The sequence below is a fragment of the Lepus europaeus genome, chromosome 4 (assembly GCF_033115175.1).
Source record: "Lepus europaeus isolate LE1 chromosome 4, mLepTim1.pri, whole genome shotgun sequence".
Lineage (NCBI taxonomy): Eukaryota > Metazoa > Chordata > Mammalia > Lagomorpha > Leporidae > Lepus > Lepus europaeus.
Genome location: NC_084830.1, coordinates 87,383,548 through 87,406,833, shown reverse-complemented (window position 1 = coordinate 87,406,833; position 23,286 = coordinate 87,383,548).

Sequence of the window (23,286 nt, the reverse complement as noted above, 5' to 3'; positions counted from 1 at the left end):
CTGCAGGAAGAGGATTAACCTACTGTGCCACCACAGCAGCTCCCAGTATCTTGTCCTTTAAACATCAGGGGAAGTGATGTAGCTGAAAGCCACCAGCTGAGAAGCCAGCATCCAATATGGGCACCAGTTTGAGTCCTGGCTGCACCACTTCTGATCAAGCTCCCTGCTAATGGCTTGAGAAAAGCAGCAGAAGGTGGATCAAAAGTCTGGGCCCCTGCCACCTATGTGGGAGACTAGGATGAAGGTCCTGGCTTTGGCCTGGCCTGACCCATCCCTGACTATTGGGCCATTTGGAGAGTGAACCAATAGATGGAAGATTCTTTCTCTCTCTCTGTCTTTCTCTCTCTCTTTCTGTCTTTCTCTCTCTATATATAACTCTGACTTTCAAATAAATAAATTTAAAAAAAGAAACATTGGAGAAGATTTGCTGAATCTAAAAAATTCACCAGTGTCTTATGTTCTTTATCCTTTATAGACATTTTCTCTCACACTTTGGAGTTCTTACAGCTTATCATGGCCCTCAGGATATCAGCCATTTATCTTTTATCAGGTTCTGTTTATGTAATATCAGCACAGTGAGGCACTCTGATATTTTATGAAGTGAGTACATTGTAATAGGAACAGGAGATTCAAAGCCCTAGGAAAAGACTTATAATATACGTTTGTCTATCCAACATGAACATGAACTACTGATGATTTTCTTTCCTAACTGGGAATTGAAAAGAATCTATGTACCAGATGAGTATCTGTATAGGCCCTACCAGATGTGGTACTTTTGTTTTGTAATAAAGATTGGATCCAGCACAGCAGCCCCTGGGATTCTTACCTTGGGACAGCTTGGAGGAAGAAGTCTTTTGTCATCTACTTGATTTTTGGTAGGGACTAGACTAATAAGTAAAGCATAGATTCCAGGGGGGCCACCCCACTGCAGCCCTTTTAGTTTCTGAGAGAGGTATTAGACTCTGCCATTTCCTCTAGGATTGATTTTGCTTTTGAACTATTATCTTGATTGCTGTGGGGGTGAGGACAGCTTGAAGGGCTTTCATTTTTCTATTACACTAACTCTGTCTGCACATATCAAGGAACTGTGCAAGATTCTGCCAATTGCTGAGCAGGTTCATTTAAATTTTGCATTCCAGAAGCAGGGGGATGATTAGCAGGCAGAATCATGGATATAGTAGACCTATGTGAGATAGACCTGGTCCAAGTCTCTACTTATTTCCTGGCCTCTGTAAGTCCTTCCTCCATGAAGAGGACAATGATGGCGATTTGTGTTACTTGATAGCACTGTCAACTCAGACCCTGTTTCCAATTATCCTTGGTAAGTCTGAGCACTTTCTTGCCTCAACATAATTTCCCACAGTTCTCTTTTGGCAAGGAGTTAGAATCGGCAGGGGCATGGCCACCGTGTGTATATACTTATTGCAAAGTTTTGGGTGCTTTCTTAGGAACTTGGCCTCTGAGAACTAGCTCTGGTTTGGAAACTGGACAAAGGATTTCCATTGAGGCACTTGTGTCAGCCTTCTGCTCATTCATTTTTGTTGTGTTTTGATTGTATATATTGCCATTACACTTATGGACTTTTCTATATTGCTCAAGAAATGCAAAATTCTAAAAGCCAGATCCAGATAGCCCTGTGGCTCAGGTCTGTGGCTGAGGCCACAGGGCCATAATTGCTTCTGCTGTTATGGCAATACTGCAGGTTGATCATCCCTTATTTGAAAATCCAACACTGAAAATGGTCCAAAATATGAAACCTTTTGAGCATGGCCATGACACCACAAGTGGAAAATTCAACTCATAACTCCTGTGGTGAGTTGCCATCAAAACACAGGTGTACTAAAAATATTGTATAAAATTACCTGCAGGCTATGTGTATACAGGTATGTATGAAACAGAAATGTGTTTCGTGATTAAACGTGAGTCCCATTCTCATAATATATTATTGTGTATATGCAATTATTTAAATATATGAGATTAGAAATACTTCTGGTCCCAAGCATTTCAGATAAGGGATACTTAACCTATGTCTTCTTTATTCTATATTAAATATTGCCAAAAGAGCTCTCTGACTTTAACAATTTGTTTTGTATAGAGATTAACCAAACAGAGTAAGTCCCCCTAATGCTTCAGAGGTGTTCAGAAACAGCCACTCAACTCCACTATCCTTAATAATTACTATTTCTCCCATATGTGTTAAATACAGAGAGATTGTTCCAATTGTGCACCCCATTCCAGTCCACCACGGGGGATAGTCTATTGCATTGACACACAGGCCAGCAATTTTCACCAGCAGGATTCTCTTTGTTAGATGATAACCCACCTCCAACATCCATTCTTAGAATCTATCTCTTAGGTCCACTCCTGGTAACAACCATCTTAGGTCAGATACCTTGGCAGCAGATTTTGCAATATCTGAGTGGGAGGCCAGAGTTATGGTGTTAGTGGGTAAAGCTGCTGCCTGTGACACTGGGATCCCATATGGGTGCCAGTTCAAGTCCCAGCTGCTCTACTTCTGATCCAGCTCCCTGTTAATGGCCTGGGAAAAGCAGTGGAAAATGGTCCAAGTGTTTGGGCTGCTGCCACTATGTGGGATACTCGGATGAAGCTCCTGGCTCCTGGCTCTGGCCTTACCCAGCACTGGCCATGGTGGTCATTTGGGGAGTGAACTAGCGGATGGAAAATCTCTCTCTCTCTCTTTCTCTCTATCTCTCTCCCTCTCTGCAACTCTTTCAAACAAATAAATGAATCTTAAAGAAAGAGATCTGAAGGCATAATATCTATTGATGGCAGATTGACCTGTTCTAATGACTGACTTGGTAAATATGGGAATCCGCATCCTTCTTGAGAAGCTCTGGGTGCATGCTCATGATTTCATGATTACTTGATGTTCCACAGTAAGGTGCTCTTTATCAATGCCAGTAGGAGGAAAGGAGTTGATTTTGTACTGCAGACACCAGAAACCTAACAGTGTGCCTGCATTTTTCCAGTGGAACTTCTAGTATCATGGGACCTTTTAGAGCACAAGGCTCAAGTAAGGCGGCTCATAGCACAGCTTAGTTCCACTGAAGAACTTCTTCTGATTCTGGGCCACTTAACACAGTGAACTTTAACACGAGTAGTGATGTGGACATCACTCAAGAATGAGTGAGCTGCTAAAACCCTGAAAGCAATCAGGCAGCTTTATAGGGAAGGGGAAAGAGCTAAGCAAGGATGTGGGCAAGAAAAGTATTGCCATGACCTGATGGGGTGAAGGGACATTCTGAGGCTTTTCCTGCACCACTGAGTTGTCTTCTTTGTATCAAACACACATTGAACAATGAGGTGGAGTGGTTGGCTCTGGTTAGGCAAGGAAGAGCCTGTCTAAGCTGTTGACAATCCATTGCACAGGGGGATGGGGTACCAGTGGGTAAAGGAAATCTGAGTGGGGCACCAAGGGCATCAGTGTTTAAAGACACAGGAACAAAAATTTTAAGGAATGTTTATTTTCATTTTATTGTAAAGGGAGGGGCCTGGTATCTTCCATATTCTGGTTCATTCCCTGAATTCTTGTAGCAGTCAGGGCTGTGCCAGGCCAAAACCAGGAACCTAACACTCAATCCATGTCTCTCATGTGGGTGACAGGGACTCAAGAACAGTGCTTTTTTCTTCATACTGTTTGTTGAACTCTTTACTTAGTGTAGGGTTGACCTTGCAATCATTAAGTAAACTGAAAACAAATCTATGTAAAAATTAAGAGTGGGAAGAGGAAGAAGGGTTGAAGCATGGGTAGGAGGGAGGGAAGGGTGGGAAGTATTGCTATATTCCTAAATCTGTATATATGAAACACTTGAAACTCGTATAACTTAAAAAATAAATTCACCAGAAATATGTATACATGTACATGTATATGTATGTATGTATGTATATATATATATATAAACTTGAGCCATCATCTGCTGCCTCTCAAGGTGTGGGTTAGCTGAAAGCTGCATAGGAAGCAATGTAGCTGAGGCTTGAGACAGGCACTTTAATGTGTGATGAAGGTGTCCCAAGTGAGTACATAACCACTGCATCCAACATCCCCTCTGGAATTTTTTTTTAAAAAGTAGTCTTATTACCCATTGAGGCAATGACTCAGACATATTTGGTGCATTTCTATAAGATTTCCTCCCAAAGTGATTTATTTTATGTAAATGTGATTATACATAATTTGGTGCCTTATTTTTTTATTTTATTTTTGTATATGTATATATATTTTAACTTTGATGTTGCCTTATTTTTTAAAAAAGACATTCATTTATTTGAAAGGAAGAGTGACACAGAAAGAAAGAGATCTTTCGTTTGTTAGTTCACTCTCTAAAAGGCTGCAATAGCCAGGGTTGGATCAAGCCAAAGCCAGAAGTCAGGAACTCCATCCAGGTCCCCCGTGTGGGTGTCAGGGACTAAAGTACTTGCACAATCATCTGCTGCTTTCCCAGTAACAGTTAAAGGAAACTAGGTAGGAAGCAGAGCAGCAGAGACTTGAGCCAGCACTCTGATAGGGGATGCTGGCATCATGAGTGGAAGCTTAATCTACTGTACAAATCTGGCCCCTGTTATTTTCAAAAAAAGTCTTAGAATCTTCGCAAAGTTCATGGAATGTACACAGTATGAAGAAACAATCATAGATTTCAAAAACTTTTGCAGCAAAATAAACATTTTAATTCCATTTGTCCATGAACTTTCTGAAGTTCCCTCGTGTATCAATTGTCTTAAGCACTTCCCATTTATCGTAAGATTTTAAGAAACATAATTTATTTTTATTTTTTTATTATTTTTTAATTTAATGAATGCATTTTTACATAGATACAACTTTAGGAATACAGTGGTTCTTTCCCTCATGTCCCCCCCCCTCCCCCGCTCCCTCCCACCTTCAACAATTTGCCCTCACACCTACACACAATATATAGAGTACAGTTTGGGGAGAGAATTTGCAGTCGATTCTCATATTGCAATTCAATAGGGACAGAGGTCCTACCTGGGGAACAGTGCACATTGACTACTGTTGTTCCTTTAACAATTAGCATTCTTTTTTTTTTTATGACGTCAGTGATCATCCAAGGCATCGTGAGCTGCCAGGGCTATGGGGGCCTTTGGTGACCATAGACTCTGTCGTTATTTGGACACAGCCATATGCAAAGTGGATGTTCTCCTCTCCCTTCAGAGAAGAGTGTCTCCTTCTTTGATGACCCTTCCTTTACTCTGAGGTCTCGCAGAAATCCTCCGTGTAGGGTTGTTTTTTTTTCCCCCGCAGAGTCTTGTCTCTCCATGCCTGAGATGCTCTCGCAGGCCTTTCAGCCCGACCAGGAAGCATTGGGTTGATTCTGAGGTCAGAGTGTTGCTTACTGCGAAAGTCATTCTAGGAGTCTACTGTGCGGATTGCTTCCCATGTTGGTCCCTCCTTCCTTTTTTAATTCTATTATTTCTACTGGATATTTGATGTTATTTATGTCATCCCTTTTAAACATAGACCGGTCTATCTGTTGCCTTTAACACTTAAGTTGATCATTGTAACATTGAAGATGGTGTTTATATTACCGATTCTTACGGTTTAGAGTCCCATGATTAGTTCTTAGGCTGTACCATTAGAGGTGAGTCTATATGCTTGTATGCATAACTATACTTTTTTACAGTTTTAGACTACTTCCTCCATCTCTTAAAGAAACATAATTTTTAATGGAGTACAAATATTTAAACATTCTCATCACAAGGGAAAGTTAAAGAGCAAGAAACAACCTGTGATTTCATATGAAATTTCAGAAAATGAGGATCTGGTTAAGGCTTGCTTTGTACATCAAGTCGGGCATGAGCAGTGAGCATGTGCGGGGTTGGTCAGCCTACAATCTGGAGGAGGTGAAGGAGCTGTGCACAGGGCTCTACGCCCAGGGCGGTGCATCCATATTGTGAAGGGATGATGTTATACCAGGATCCAAACAAGCAGATATGTGACTGGGAAGGCAGGTGATGCAAACAGGTGAACATCAAGCCAAGAGAAAAGGTGCCTTTCCAGAGGAGGGTGTTGCTTAAGCCGACGTTGCCATGTGTTGCCTTCTGAGAACTTGTGATAATATAGAGTCTAGAATGTGTGTGTGTGTGTGTGTGTGTGTGTGTGTGTGTGTGAGAGAGAGAGAGAGAGAGAGAGAGAGAGAGAGAGAGAGAGAGAGAGAGAAATCTCCTGACCCAGAATGATTGGCATATTTTCTTCAGACAAGGCTTGCACAAAATTCAGCAGACTGGTGACTCCCATGTACGATGTTTGCACTAAATTGTGTGCTGCTTGGGAGTAGTCACAGGCAGAATGCTGTCTTGATACTCAGAAGCCTCAGGCCCTGTGGTTGACAGATGAATAAAATTGTACAATAACAGGCTAGAGCTCCCTAATCTCTTAAACTCACTCCTCTCTTCTGATCTTTCTTGCTGCACCTTGACCTTTCCCTTAGCTACAAGCAAGTCTCAAGGCCTGACCAAGTTACTTGCCTTGGGAGACTCCAAGGACAACATCACTATTAGAAAAGCAGTCTCCTTTGCCAATCCCAATTTTATTTATTATTTTCCCTAGAAATAAACTTTGTGCATGTTAAAGTAAGCACAAAAACCTTGGCTTCTAATAAAAGTATGTGGAGCAGAACAAAGTTATGAGTTTGTCATCTTTTTTAAACAAAGGTTTGTTTATTTATTTGAGAGTAGAATTATTGACAGAGAGAAAGGTCTTCCAACCACAGGTTCACTCCCCAGATGGCTGCAACGGCTGGCCTGGACCAACCTGAAGCCAGGAGCTTCCTCTGGGTCTTCCATGTGGGTGCAGGGACCCAAGCACTTGGCCCATCTTTCACTGCTTTCCCAGGCCATAGCAGAGGGCTGGATCAGAAGAGAAGCAGCTGGGACACAAAGTGGTGCCCATAAGTGATGCCAGCAGGGCAGGCGGAGGCTTAGCCTACTATGCTACAGTGCCGGCCCTGATTTGTCATCATTTTTAACACAGAAGAAGAGAAATGACTATAGAGAAAAAAGATTTCTAATTAATGTAAGAGTATTATAAATAGCTATATGGATAAATAAAAACCAAAATGAAAAGATTACTTTTACAGAAAAATATATTATTTCAAAATCTATGCAAAAAGAAAACTTAAATTAACAAAATAAGAATTACATAAATGAGGGGCTGGTGCTGTGGCGCAGCAGGTTAATGCCCTGGCTTGAAGCACCAGCATCCTATATGGGCGCCGGTTCTTTTTTTTTTTTTTTTTTTTTGACAGGTAGAATGGATAGTGAGAGAGAGAGAGACAGAAAGGTCTTCCTTTTTGCCGTTGGTTCATCCTCCAATGGCCGCTGCGGCCGGCACATCGCGCTGATCCGAAGCCAGGAGCCAGGTGCTTCTCCTGGTCTCCCATGGGGTGCAGGGCCCAAGTACTTGGGCCATCATCCACTGCCTTCCTGGGCCATAGCAGAGAGCTGGCCTGGAAGAGGGGCAACCGGGATAGAATCTGGTGCCCCAACTGGGACTAGAACCTGGTGTGCCGGCGCCGCAAGGCAGAGGATTAGCCTGTTAAGCCATGGCGCCGGCCAGTGGGCGCCGGTTCTATTCCCAGCTGCTCCTCTTCTGATCCAGCTCTCTGCTATGGCCTGGGATAGCAGTAGAAGATGCTCCAAGTCCTTGGGCCCCTGCACCCATGTGGGAGACCCAGAAGAGGCTTCTGGCTCCTGGCTTCGGATTGGCGCAGTTCCTGCCATTGCAGCCATCTGGGGAGTGAACCAGTGGATGGAAAACCTCTCTCTGTCTCTATTTCTCTCTGTAACTCTTTCACATAAATAAAATAAATCTTTAAAAAAATGAAAAAAAGAAAAAAAATTACATAAATGAAAATAAAGATCCAAGATCTTTCCTTTTAAAAACCTGCAAGCCAATGCAGTTTTTTAAGTACAATTTACCCAAATTTCAAGGAGGAATAAATTCAGTTTTATATATTATGTAAAAAAATGGAAAAATTAGAACTGGGATTGTGGTGCAGCAGGCTAAGTTGCCACTTCCAACACCAACATACCATATTAGAGTGCCAATGTGAGTTCTGGCTGTTCCACTTCCAACCCAGCTTCCTATTTCCATGCCTGGGAAGACAGTGGATGATAGTTCAAGTACTTGGATCCTTGCCACCCATATGGGTAACGTGGATGGAGTTCCTAACCCGTGGCTTCAGTCTGACCTAGACCTGGTTGTTGTCCCCATTTGGGTAGTCTGCCAGCAGATGGAAGATTTCTCTCTCTCTCTCTCCCTCTCTGGAAGATCTCTCTCTCTTCTCTCCACATCTTTCAAATAAATAAATAAATATATAAATAAGTATTTTAAAAATGGAAAAGTCACACTTATTTTTTTTTTTATCATAAACACTCTTGGAAATTAGAACTATAAGAGAACTTTCTTCATTTCATAAAGTTGATATAGCAAAAGACCTATAGTAAACTTCATAGTTAATGATGAGGCTTTATACACTTTTTTTTTTTTTAAAAATCAGGGACAAGACAAGGATGCACACTTATCACTACTAGAGAGTCTATCAGCTGAAAGGAAAGAGAAAGAGAGGTGGGAAGACAATAGATGATGTGGATGATATCCACCACCTAGAAAATCCAACATATTCAGCAGAAAAACTATTAAAACTAATACATCATTAGTTTTTCCCAATATGAAATCAGTCTATGAAAATCAAAAGCATCTGAGAAGGTGTTTGACCTAGTGAGTAATTCATCATTGCCCAGGGGCAGAGAGGAATGTCTTTTTTTTTTTTTTAATAGAGAACTTTTATTTAATAAATACAAATTTCAAAAGTACAGCTTTTGGATTATAGCAGATTTTTCCTCCATAACCACCCTCCCATCCACAAACTATCCCATCTCCTACTCCCTTTTCCACCCCATTCTTCATTAAGATTCATTTTTAATTATCTTTATATACAGATCAACTCTATACTGAGTAAAGATTTCAACAGTTTGCACCCACACAGACACACAAAGTATAAAGTACTGTTTGAAGACAAGTTTTACTGTTAATTCTCATAGTACAGCACATTAAGGACAGAGATCCTACATGGGGAGCAAGTGTACAGTGACTCCCGTTGTTGATTTAACAATTGACACTCTTATTTATGACGTCAGTAATCACCTGAGGCTCTTGTCATGAGCTGCCAAGGCTATGGAAGCCTCTTTAGTTCACCAACTCCACTTATTTAGACAAGGCCATAGTCAAAGTGGAAGTTCTCTCTTCCCTTCAGAGAAAGGTACCTCCTTTTTTGATGGCCCCTTCTTTCCACCGAGATTTCACTTACAGAGATCTTTCATTTAGGTCATTTCTTGCCACAGTGTCTTGGCTTTCCATGCCTGAGATACAGAGGGGAACTTCTTAAACTTTTTTTTATAATAAAAAGTCAGTGATTAGCACAAAGAACAGTTCCAGCAGATAAAGAGGCAAAGGATATGAAATGACAATTTCCAGAAGAGGAATAGCCAAAGGCTAATAAGAATGGTACTTCAAGAGTTTATGGAAAATCGTATTAAAAGATAAGTTTATTTTGCTGCAAGAGAATTTCATAATCTATGCATATGAGAAGTCCTCAAAAAGTTCATGAAAAACGTGTATTATCAATAATTTATGCATAGGGGGCATTTCAAGACTTTTTGCAACAAAATGAACTTATCTTTTAATTCCATTTTTTCAGAATTAAAAATTTTTTAAAAATTTATTTGAAAGGCAGAGTTACAGAGAGAGAGAGAGAGAGAGAGAGAGAGAGAGAGAGAGAAGGAGAGACAGAGATCTTCCATTCACTGGTTCACTCCCCAAATGGCCACAATGGCCAGGGCTGGGCCAGGCTAGAACCAGGAGCCTGGAGCTTCTTCCAGGTCTCCTAAATGGGTGCAGGGGCCCAAGCACTTAGACCATCTTCTGCGGCTTTCCTGAGCACATCAACAGGGAGCTGGATTGGAAGTGGAGCAGTTGGAACACAAATGGGCACCCATATGGGATGCTGGCATCCCAGCTGGCAGCTATACCTGCTATGCCACAATGCTGGCCCAGTGATATTTTTCCTTCTGGCTTAGGCTGTAAGATCCTTCTGGGGACAGACGGGTGGGGATGCACATCTATTCTTTCTGTCTTCTTAGATCTTGCTTTGCTAATTCTTTTTATGAACACTCAATTCATGAGCGCAGTCTCACAGAATTGGGGGCAGTAGGGAAGAGAAAATGGAGAGGAAGGAGTAAAGTTAGAATGGTGCTATGGATGCTGAAATGATGTGATCCAGTGTCATTCACTGTGAATGACAGCCATCCACATGTTTTCTCTCTGTCCCTTTACTCCCCTATTTTCTAACGAGGCAATTTAACTCCTTACTGAGCTGCAGAAATGCGCACCTATCCCCGCTCCTATGTACCAGGCCTGAAACAAGGGTTCTCTTTCCCATGGCAGAAGACTCTGCTTCCCCTAAGGAGTCAGTAACCTCCATTTGGGCTTGTTGACCCATCAAGTAAGATTTCTGCTTTACCAACTGTTGAAACTTTCCCCCAGATGCTCCTACACCTGGCCGCTCTAGTCACCTGCTGCAGTCAGCATTCTTCAAGCAAGAGATGAGCATTGGCTCCATGGATAACCCCAAACTCCTGTGGACATCTGTCAAATCTCTCAGCATAAGTATGATTTCTACCACTACGACTGCACCCAGTTTGAGCCTATAATTCCTGGAAGCTTAGCAAGCCTCTGGCTGGACCATGAAATGCCAGCTCCCTCACCTTCTTGGACATCTCTTGGTTCTACTAGTGATCTCTTTGGAGACTATGCCACCAGACATGGTGGGAAGGAAAGCACTAGGGATGGCGATGGGCAGGAGGAGAAAACGAAAGTATTCTCTATTCCAATAGATTCACTATAAAGCATTTCTTCATTGAAGCTCCTTTCAAACCTCGTTGGTAAATTGGTTTAGCTTGCCTTTTATTATCCTTTGGTTCAGTGGTGATGAACTCTTTTTCATTTTCATGTCTTCCTTTTATTTTTTTGAACAGTCTGGCTAGAAGTTAATCAATGTTTTTGCTCTCTTTTTCTGTCTTCTCTGGTTTTAACTGAGTATTTTATATGACTCCATTTTATTTCCTCCCTTAGCATTTCACTGATTTTCTTATTCCTTTCCAATTTTCAATTTTATTGATTTCAGCTTTAATTTTTAATTATTTCTTTTCTTCTTATTGCTTTGGACTTACATTGCTCTTCTTTTTCTGGTTTCCTAAGGTGAGAATTTAGGTTAAGAGTTTGAAAGCTGTCTTCCTGGGGCCAGTGCTGAGGTGCAGTGGGTTAAAGCCCTGGCCTACAGCACCAACATCCCATGTGGGTGCTGGTTCGAGTCCTGGCTGCTCCACTTCCAATCCAGCTCCCTGTTAATGAGCCTGGGAAAGCAGCAGAGGATGGCCCAAGTGCTTGGGCCCCTGCACCCATGAAGGAGACCCAGAAGAAGCTCCTGGCTCCTGGCTTCAGGCTGGCCCAGTCCTGGTTGTTGTGGCCATTTTTGGAGTGAACCAGAAGGTAGAAGACCTCTCTCTCTGTCTCTACCTCTTTCTGTAACTCTGCCATTCAAATAAATAAAATAAAGCTTTAAAAAAATTTTTAAAAAGAAATGTCTTCTTTTCTAATTGATACAATTAATAACATAAATTTATTTTTAAGCACTGTTGTGAATGTATTTCATATATTTTGGTAAGTTGTATTTTCATTTTCATTTAGTTCAAAAGGTTTCTCATAAGGCTTCTTTGATACATGAGTAATGCTGAAATGTGTTGTTTAATTTCCAAATATTTGGGATCTGTCCAACTACTTTTTTGTTACTAATCTCTAGTTCAATTTTATTGTGGTTAGATTTCCATTCTTTTCAATTTGTTATGGTGTGTTTTATGGCCCAGAATCTGGTTTATCTTGTGAATGTTTCAGATGAGCTTGAGAAAAACGTGTTGTTGGACAATGTAGTTCATAAATGTTAACCAGTTCAGTTGATGGTGCTGTTCAGATCATCTGTATCCTTACTGATTCTCTGAGTGCTTTGTCCATGCATCACTGATTGAGCATGTTGAAACCTCTGATGGTAATGGTAGATTTGGCTATTTCTCTTTTCAGACCTATTAGTTTTTGCCTTATGTATTTTGATACTCTGTATTAGATGTATACATGTTTAAGACTGTTGTATCTTCAAAGAGAATTGACCATGTACCATTATATAATGCCCCACTACTCCAACTTTTCTTTGACTGGTGTTAGTGTAGTATTTTTTTCTATCCTTTTACTTTTAACTTTCCTGAGTGTTTATATTAAAAGTGAATTTCTTGTAACATATAGTTGAGTCTTACATTTTTATCTATTTTTACATCTCTGTCTTTTTTTTAACTTTTATCTAATGAATATAAATTTCCAAAGTACAGCTTATGGGTTACAATGGCTTTCCCCCAAATAACTTCCCTCCCACCCACAACCCTCCCCTTTCCCACTCCCTCTCCCCTTCCATTCACATCAAGATTCATTTTCAATTCTCTTTATATACAGAAGATCAGTTTAGTATATATTAAGTAAAGATTTCAACAGTTTGCACCCACATAGAAACACAAAGTGAAAAATACTGTTTGAGTACTAGTTATAGCATTAAATCACAATGTACAGCACATTAAGGACAGAGATCCTACATGAGGAGTAAGTGCATAGTGACTCCTGTTGTTGACTTAACAAATTGACACTCTTGTTTATGGTATCAGTAATCACCCTAGGCTCTTGTCATGACATCTCTGTCTTTTAATTGTTGTGGTTGATCATTCACATTTAAAGTAGTTATTTACATTGCTGAATAATCATTTTGTACTTGTTGTATTTGCTATTTGCTGTTGTTTTTGCCTTCTTTGGTTTTAACTGAGCACTTTTGATGATTCTACTTATTCTATTAATGTATCAATTATACTTCTTAAAAACTATTTTTTAAACATTTTATTTAAGGTAAACAAATTTCATGTATTTCATATATACAAATTTAGGAACATAATGCTACTTCCCCCTGCCTCACCCTCCCTCCCACCCACACTCCCTTCCTTCCTCCTCTTTTCTGTCTTATTCCTTCTTAATTTTTACAATGATCTACTTTCAGTTTGCTTAATACTTGTAAGATTAACCCTTCACTAAGTAAAGAGTTTAATAAATGGTAAGAAAGAAAAAAACACTGTTCTTCAACAATAAAGACAGGGTTGCAAACAATCATCAAATCTCAAAATGTCATTTTCATTCCTATACATCACTTTTTTTTGGTACTCTATTAGTTGCCACAGATAAGGGAAAACACATGATATTTGTCTTTTTGGGACTGGCTTATTTCACTAAGTATAATGGTTTCCAGTCACATCCATTTTATTGCAAACGACAGAATTTCATTTTTTTTATGGCTGAGTAGTATTTCATACTATATTTATACCATAATTTCTTTATCCAGTCAGTAGTTGATGGACATCAAGTTGATGCCATGTCTTAGCTATTGAGAATTAGGCTGCAATAAACATGGGGGTACAGATAACTCTTTCATATGCTGATTTCATTTCTCTTGGGTAAATTCCCAGGAGTGGGATTGCTGGATCATATGTTATATTGAGGTATCCCCATACTGTCTTCCACAACAGCTGTACAGTTTATATTCCCACCAAAGTGGATTAGGGTACCTTTTTTTTCCCACGTCCTTCCCAGTGTTTATTATTCTTTTTTTTTTTTTTTTGACAGGCAGAGTGGATAGTGAGAGAGAGAGACAGAGAGAAAGGTCTTCCTTTACCATTGGTTCACCCTCCAATGGCTGCTGCTGCCGGTGCACTGCGGCTGGCCCAGCGTGCCGATCCAAAGCCAGGAGCCAGGTGCTTCTCCTGGTCCCCCATGTGGGTGCAGGGCCCAAGCACTTGGACCATCCTCCACTGCCTTCCCGGGCCATAGCAGAGAGCTGGCCTGGAAGAGGGGCAACTGGGATAGAATCCGGCGCCCCAACCAGGACTAGAACCTGGTGTGCTGGTGCCGCAGGTGGAGGATTAGCCTATTGAGGCGCGGCGCTGGCCTGTGTTTATTATTCTGTATGAGAGCCATTCTAACTGGGGTGAGGTGAAACCTCATTATGGTTTTGACTTGTATTTCCCTGATGGCTAGTGATCCTGAGCATTTTTTCATGTGTCTGTTGGCCATTTGAATTTCCTCTTTTGAAAAACGCCTGTTTAAGTCCTTTGCCCATTTATTAACTGGATTGTTTGTTTTGTTGTTGTTGAGTCTCTTATTTAAACAATTTTAACAGTTGCTCTGAGTGTGCAATATGCGTTTTAAACTAATTTAGGTCCATCCTTAAATAATACTGTATGGTTTTACGTGACATTAAAGTACCTTATGAAAAGTCTTCCTAATTACTTCCTCCCATCTTGTGACATTGCAGTACTTTATTTCACTTAACCTTATGGTGTAATCAACCAGTCCATCATTGCTATTATTACATCAAACACACAGTTATCATCTAGATTAATCCAAAATAATAAAAGCAAAATGTCGTAAGTTACCTTCATTTAATCCTTTTCTAGTTTTCTTCCTTTCTCTGTTTAGCTCCAAATTTCAGAACTTTGTAAGTTTATTTCTGTCTGAAGAACTTCTTTTATTTTTCTTGTAGACCTAGACATTTTAATGATAATGCATTCAATCTATCAGATAGATAGAACAAATATAAACTTACATGCATGTGAAAACAGGGCGCTAAAGAAGAATTTCTTTTAACATTTCTTCCATGGTGGGATTATTTGTGATTAATTCCTTTGGTTTTTGTTTGCTTGAGGAAGTGTTTCTCCTTTACTTTTGAGGGATAATTTTGCTGGATGTAGAGTTCAAGGTTGATAGTTTTGTTGTTTCAACACTGTAAATGTTTTGCTTTTACTCTCTTCTTTCTTGCATAGCTTCTGATGAGAAGCCCTCTAAAATTCTTTTTTTAAAAAAATATTTATTTATTTGTTTATTGAAGAGGCAGAGTGACAGAAGAACAGCAACAGAGGGAGGGAGGGAGAGAGAGAGAGAGAGGGAGAGAGAGAGCGAGCGAGCTCCCATCTGCTTCTTTACTTCCCAAATGCTGGCAATGGCTGGTGATGGGAAAAGCTGAAGCCAGGAGTTGGGAGCTTAGTTCAAGTCTCCCACATAAGTAGCAGGAACCTGAGTAATTGAACTACATCTAGTGCCTCCCAGGGTTCATGTTAGCAAGAAGTTAGAATAGAGGTGGAGCTGAGACCCAAACGGAGGCACTCAGATACAGACTGAGGGTGTCCCAAGTGAGAGCTGAACAGCCACATCAAATGCCCTCCCATAGCATATACTTTTTTATTTTAATCTTTTAGAATATAAAGAACCTGGGGCCAGTGCAACCTGGGGCCAGCATGGTGGCACAGCGGGTTAAAGCCCTGGCCTGAAGTGCCAGCATCCCGTATGGGCACCGTTTCTAGTCCCAGCTGCTCCACTTCCGATATAGCTCTCTGCTATGGCCTAGGAAAGCAGTAGAAGATGGCCCAAGTCCTTGGGCCCCTGCAATCTCATGGGAGACCTGGAAGAAGCTCCTGGCTCCAGGCTTCAGATCAGTCCAGCTCCGGCTGTTGTGGCCAGTTGGGGAGTGAACCATCGGATGGAAGACTCTCTTTCTCCACCTCTCCTCTCTGTGTAACTCTGACTTTCAAATAAATAAATAAATATAAAAAAAAGAATATAAAGAACCTGCTGCCAAAGATGGCCCAAATCCTTGGGTCCCTGAACCCAGGTAGGAGACCTAGAAGATGCTCCTGACTCCTGGCATTGGCCTGATCCATCCCTGTCTGTTGTAGCCATTTGGGGAGTGAACCAGCAGATGGAAGGTCTCTTTCTCTCTCTCTCCCTCTCTTTAATTTTGACTTTCAAATAAATAAATAAATAAATTCTAAAAAAAAAAGAAGAAAGAAAAAGGAAACTGCTGCCCATAGTCTCATCTTTGTGGCTTCAGTCAAAATATCTAGACATCATGAAAAGTTCCATTTAACATCCAGACACATAACCATAAACTACAAGTTCAAGGCCAGAGTTTAGCTAGGAGAGATTTATGTCTATAGAACATTAGTATGTGCCCAACCCTGCATTAGTGATTCTACAACTGTCAACTCATTTCATCTTTACAAAAGTCATCATGAGGCATTGCAGACATTGATAGATATGGGGAAATGCTCTCAGAAATTTCGTATCACTTGACCTCAGTTGTACAGACAGAAAATGGATTTAAATCCACACCTACTTCTTGGGAGAGCCTGTAGCCAACAATCTTAATGCCCATCTTCCCACTTGAGAAATCACCTCAGTTATCACCTCAGTTACAATTCCCAGGTGCTCTTGCATCTAACAATATTTGAAGGCAATACTGTATGGAAACTTCCAGAAATATTCTTGAAAGACCAATTGGTGCCTTTGTTCCTTTTGTTGCTTCCTTCCTTTATATACTGCCAGGTTGGTGCAGTATATAATGGTTGCCATCTTGACCAGAGTGAGGGTAGCCACCTTCTTGGGTTGGTGGTGAGGAGCTCTCAGTGGCCTAGGCTCTTGAAATGTCTTGGGGCAGCTCAACAGAGAAGACAGGGCTTTTCTAACTCTGGATTTTTACCTGATGAGCATACAGTTTTGTAACGCTCAAGTCACTGTTACAGCTGAACCTAATTTAAACTAACATAGAACTCGGTATCTCATAGAGAGAGCCACACACAACAGAAATGGGAATCTGTGGCAAATTCAGTTCAAATTCTCAGGTGGGCAGTGGCAAGTGCTCAGAATCTTACAGACTAGAAATCCCATCATACTCATTTGGCAGTGGAAACATTTGATTAAAATCAATCCTACTCTCTAGATACATGACCTATCAAGTTGGATTGAAGGAGGCAGGGCAAATGCAAGGCAACTTCAGAGTTTTGTTGTGGTTTGGGTGTTCTGCTGCTTTAGGCAGGGAGTCACAGAGGTGAGCTCAGGCTGGACAATACTGTGTGCAAGCAGAATTTACAGGGTGCATCTCTGTTCCAGGTGGACCTCTCTATCCACTAGCTCAAGTGATGGAGTTGGTGGTAGTCTAGAACCTTGGAGTCCCTTGTACCTGATGGGAAGCCCTCAAAAGCATGGGTCCCAGTGACCTTAGCACAAGTAAGATCGTGGTCCCAGGACGTTTTCGAGCACCATCCATTAAGTATTGTCTGCCAGACTTGAACAAACATCAGATGTTGGTTGCTTCAGTGGTCCCAAGAAAGTTTCTAGTAAAGGGAGAGAGAAGTCAGGAGCAGAGAGAGATAGGTAGGTATGGGCAGAGAACAGGTGCCAGTAACAAAGCGTAGTCCTCAAGCTTAAAGCATGTTGTAGGCAAGATATCTGGCAGTGGTTTGTTCAGTGAGTGGGATGAAATCCACTGAGTTGTTCAGGGAGTTATTTTGCCAAAGCAGAGGCCAGGCTTGAAAGTCTGTAATTTTCAACTCTGGTTTGAGACAATACAATCAGTTCAGGCTTGAGGAAGGATACAGTCTGCAAAGCTTACTTTGGCAGTGGTCTTGGAAAATATTAAACAGCGAAGAACCATGTAAGCCCTTGGAGGATGAGAAGGAAGCTCACAGAGGAGCATCAGGCACAGCTGCCTGAGGAGTGGGAGAAGCCCTCACTTCCCAACCTTCTTGTCCCCTCCCCCTTTCTAATTACAGCATTATTGTACATTGAGTGCAATGCGTACACATCAGTTACCTTTAAACCTTCTTGGTCATTAGGCCATGAACAGCCATGTCAAAAGAACCATGATAAAAGGTGCTGCCTAAGACCATGAACTCTGGACTTGCAGCATGTAGTGACTTAGCAGAGCTTTGGGGTGTAAAGGGTCTGTGGGTTCTCTCTGATTAGAAGATATGTAGATGTATGGCGAAGACTGTGGCAGGAACAATAAGTTGACACTCATCCTCTGTTCTTACGCTTTCTCCCAGTAAAAGACTCCCTGATCTTCAGTTGGCTCAAGCAGGGCAAAATAAAGACTGTATCATACAGCATTCTTTGCAGATCAGTTTAGTTGTGCGAATTATTTGGCCACTAGGATGTGGTGTTTGTGTGTACAATATCATAAATTGTCTTGAAAGGGTGTTGGGGATGCCTCTTAGTCTGGATTTTTGAAGGTGGGAATGTGAGCCTAGTGGAGGAGGAATCAGTGGTCCTCGAAGGCCACACTTCTCACTGACATCCACACTAGGAACAAGCCCAGCAAATGCACAGGAAGAACTTGGGTCCTGACACTGTGCGGCACCAGACCAGCACTCAATACTACTTCCAGGCTATTCAAACATTAGAGAGAAATAGGCTTCTACTGTCTTTAAGCTCTTGTCGCACTGGAGTTTGCAGTTACCCTGGTTCAACAGAATCCTTGCTAATACCGTGAGAAATCTGTGAAGCAGAGACTGGCCAGGTAACAATTGCAGCAGCAGGGAGCAGATCCTAGAAGCCTGAACCAAGGCAAGAGCATTGCAGATGGTGAGGAAAATATGCTTGTGCATTGAGAGGTAGAGTAGACTGGGTTTGATTACTAATTGGATGGAAAAGTGGGAGAGAAAGTGAAAGCTCAAGTAGAGCATTACTCTCAAGATTCTGGCTTGGATGACTTGGATGAGCCTTGGGCGTGGTTAAGAGCCTGATGGGACTCTACAAAGTGAGAAATCCATGCATGGAAGCTTGAAGAATATGGAGCATTTCAGCACCCAGACCAAGGGCTGAAAAATTAGTAATGTCAGTCATGAGAAATAAAGCATGAGGAATAAAATCCTTTGGGATCTTTCCATACAAATCACCATGACAAGGTGGACATGGAAGATGGATAGCTTAGGAGTTGATGTGAGTGAGGCAATGGATGAAGGTTGCATTTTAGATGACATTACTAATGGAGAGAAGAGGGCTACTGTCACTGTGGGTGAAGGCTTTTGTAAAGTTTATTTATTTTTACTTTTAGTTTTCCCCATTATCTCTAGTGTGTTAATAGGATGCAGGAGATCCACTCTTGGTGAAGTGAATCAACATAAATAACAGTCAGAGAGATTCTCCAAAGAATAATATTATTTATTTGGGGATAGTAGAGCATTGTAGTGGGAATTTACATCCTATAGGGTGCATTTGAAGAGGTTGATGTGTAAAGGAGGTTTTCAAAAATTTTAAATTTATTGGGCCGGCGTTGCGGCTCACTAGGCTAATCCTCCGCCTTGCGGCTCCGGCACACCGGGTTCTAGTCCCGGTCAGGGCGCCGGTTCTGTCCCGGCTGCCCCTCTTCCAGGCCAGCTCTCTGCTGTGGCCAGGGAGTGCAGTGGAGGATGGCTCAAGTGCTTGGGCCCTGCACCCCATGGGAGACCAGGAGAAGCCCCTGGCTCCTGCCATCGGATCAGCGTGGTGCGCTGGCCACAGCGCACCAGCCGCGGCGGCCATTGGAGGGTGAACCAACGGCAAAGAAAGACCTTTCTCTCTGTCTCTCTCTCTCACTGTCCACTCTGCCTGCCTGTCAAAAAAAATTAAATTTAGTTTCTATTTATTTGAGAGGTAGAGACTGAGAGAGTAGAGAGAGACAAATAGCCAGACAACAAGAAAGTTCGTATCTGCTAGTCTGCTTCTCAAATGTCCACAAAGGCTGGCGCTGACAGGCCAAAGCTAGGAGCAGGGAGCTCAGTACAAATCCCCCATGAGGGTGACAGAAAACCAAATACTTGAGCCATCACTGCCAGATCCCAAGGTCTGCAGTGGCAGGACCCTGGAGTTAGGAGTTGAAGACAGATATCAAAATGAAGTATACCAGGGGCTGGTGCCGTGGCACAGTAGGTTAATCCTCCACCTGAGGCACCAGCATCCCATATGGGCACTAGTTCAAGTCCCGGCTGCTCCTCTTCCAATCCAGCTCTCTGCTGTGGCCTGGGAAAGCTGTAGAAGATAGCCCCAGGCCAGCGTCGTGGTTCAATAGGCTAATCCTCTGCCTGTGGCACCGGTACACCGGGTTCTAGTTCCGGTCAGGGCACCGGATTCTGTCCCGATCGCCCCTCTTCCTGTCCAGCTCTCTGCTGTGGCCCGGGAGTGCAGTGGAGGATGGCCCAAGTCCTTCGGCCCTGCACCTGCATGGGAGACCAGGAAGAAGCACCTGGCTCCTGCCTTCGGATCAATGTGGTGGGTCGGCCACAGCGCGCCGGGCCGCAGCGGCCATTGGAGGGTGAACCAACGGCAAAGGAAGACCTTTCTCTCTGTCTCTCTCTCTCACTGTCCACTCTACCTGTTTAAAAAAAAAAAAAGATAGCCCAAGTCCTTGGGCCCCTGAACCCATGTGGGAGACCAGGAAGAAGCACCTGGCTCCTGGCTTTGGATCAGCGCAGCTCTGGCCATTGCAGCCATTTGGGAAGTGAACCAACAGAAGGAAGACCTTTCTCTCTGTCTCTCCCTCTCACTGTCTGTAACTCTACCTCTCAAATAAATAAATAAATAAAATCTTTAAAAAAAATGAAGTACTCCAATATGAGGCATGGATGTCTTAACTAGTTTTCTAGCCTCTAGGTCAAATGCTCTCCCCAAGGGGAAGATTTTAAAGGCAAAAATTAAGAGGATCACATCAAATATTTTGAAAAAAATAACTTTTGTTAGGATTGATGCAAGCAACTGCATTTTGATTCTTACAACTTTCACATTCCTTCCATAAAAGGTTGAGCTGTGGGAGAGAATGCTATGAGGAAGCACTGAAGGGCCCTGAGGGTGGGGCACTGTCCCCAGTCCATCCTTGAACAAGGTTACTGCATCCTCTTTGATTTAGAAGAAGGGAGGTGGGGACAGACAGCCTTGCTTGGAAGGTACTGGTTTGGGGAACTGAGAGAGTTTGCTTTTTGCTTCAACTTTCTTGGTGAGGTGGGAGAGAATGATGCCCATGAGCAGGTGTTGGTAATGGTACTGTGATGTCACCACACCTAAGTGGTGTCAGTCACTGCTGCTTCATAGGAAAGGACAGTGAGATTTCAACACCAGCCTCTGTGAGGTCCAAGGGCAAAGACTGATAGGAAGCCCACCTGTGAAGTCCTATGGATTGACATTGACAATGACATCGAGGAGAGCCATCCTATATCACCACTATCCCCTCTGCTTCAGTACACATAATCTACAGTAAGGACATCCATGTGCATAACGTGTGAGCCTGGGTGAGAGATCCTCCTTGAGGCTGGCATTATGGTGTAGTGGTTTTAGCTGCTGCCTGCAACACTGGTATCACATATTAGTGCTGATTTTAGTCCCAGCTGCTCCACTTCCCACCCAACTCCCTGCTATTGTGCTTGGGAAAGCAGTAGTGCTTGGGCCCCTGCTACTTACATGGGAGACCCACATGGAGTTCCAGGTTCCTGGCTTCAGCCTGTCTTAGCCCTGGCTGTTGCAGCCATTTGGAGAGTGAACCAACAGATGGAATCTCTTTCTCTGTCACTCCCTATCTCCCTGTAACCCTGACTTCCAAATAAAATAAATATTTTTTTTAAAGAGACAGCCCCCTCATTTCCCACTTCTACTGTCAGAAGCAGTTTCCCTGAAGGATGAGCACCAGTGGCTGAGAGCAAAGGGAAATCCTTCCGCAGCCTGAAGGGGAAGTGGGCTGAGGTTTGGAGAAGCTCGGGTTGGGTCGCTGGTCCAGAACAGAGAGGGCACCTACCTTGCAGAGCAATCTCTTCACAGAGATGCTCTGCATGGGGTGTCTTGCCCCACAGCAGGTTGTGTTTGGTGATCCAAATTAACAGGTTTTGTTGACTCTTGGAGGTTAGAATTGGCCTTTTTCCACTCATCCCCAATTCATTCTGCCTCCAAACTTCTAAATGATAGTTAGTGTTAGGATTTTAAGAAAGATCAAAGTCTCATGTGACCTGGATTTCCTTTTTTCCCTGGGCGTCTGTTATGAACTACATGTTTGTGTGGCCCCATAATTCCTGTGCTGAGATCATAGTTCCCAGTGTGATGGTTTTGGAGTTGGGGTTTTGAGAGATGACAAAGATTAGATGAGAGCATGCGAATATGCTTTCCGGATGGGATTGGTTTCCTTATGAGAATAGGAAGACTCCTGTCTCTCTAGGGACCCAGTGAGAAACCAGCTGGCAATAAGTCAGGAAAGGAGCTCTCACAAGAAAATGAATCAGCAGGCATGTTGAACTTAGACTTCCAGCTTCCAGAACTGTCAGGAATAAATGTTTCTTGCTTAACCTACCCAGTCTCTGGTATTTTGTTATGAAAGCCTGGGCTAAGAGAGCATCACAATGTAAAACCACACTTAAAGCAAACAAAAAAAGAGCATAGCCCAACATTTTCACCCAGCCAACCTCCTTGTGAACAATGAAGATTCTGCTCAGATTCTGAGCAGCAGTGAGAACTGGTGACTGGAGGATGCACCCTGGAGAGCAGAGTGTTCAGTCCTGGGCACAGCACTGGGTTTGCAGTCCCTCTGGGCTTGCTTAGGTGCTGTGTTCTTGACCATGGCTTCATTAGGATTAAATTTCAGGTGGTAATGGGCATGAAACACATGCCAAGGGTACTTGCTCCCAAGGGCCATTAAATCACGTTGTTATTTATGGCCCTCTAGAATCCTCTAATTTACATGTGGTCTCCTCTCAGAGCAGTGCCCCAAGTAAATCGGAATGTGTTTAGATAGTGTTCTGGGTTTTGTAAACCCACAATTGAATTTCAGGACTTGGTAGTATCCCAGCCGAGATGCACTCCAATTAGAAATAATTGCTGTTAATGCTATTATGGTGTGGTGGGTGCCCACTCTGCCCCCAGACCTTTGTTCTCCCAAATCCTCTCAGAGTCTCTTCTTTATTCTTCAACTAAATAGACAGGCCTCGAGAATATACGCTCTTGGAATTGTAATATAGCAGCAATATTGTGCCTCTCTCTTAATTAACCTTGTTAACCAAGGATTTGGCAGAGCACTTGGTTCATATAAGCAGTGCTTTGATCCTCCCAGCACACATCCTCAGTCCAGTAGGATGTCACTCTGAAATAAGACGCCCTTTGTGCCTTGGCGTACACCAAATACCCTGATCATTCTTTGCATAACGATGTGATATTCCTGTTGAATGAAATAATGTTCGTTAAGTGTTTAGCTTGGTGCCAGGCGCAATGAATAACTGTTATCATTGTTGTCCTCATAAAATGAAGGTTTCTTTCTTTCTTTTTTTTTT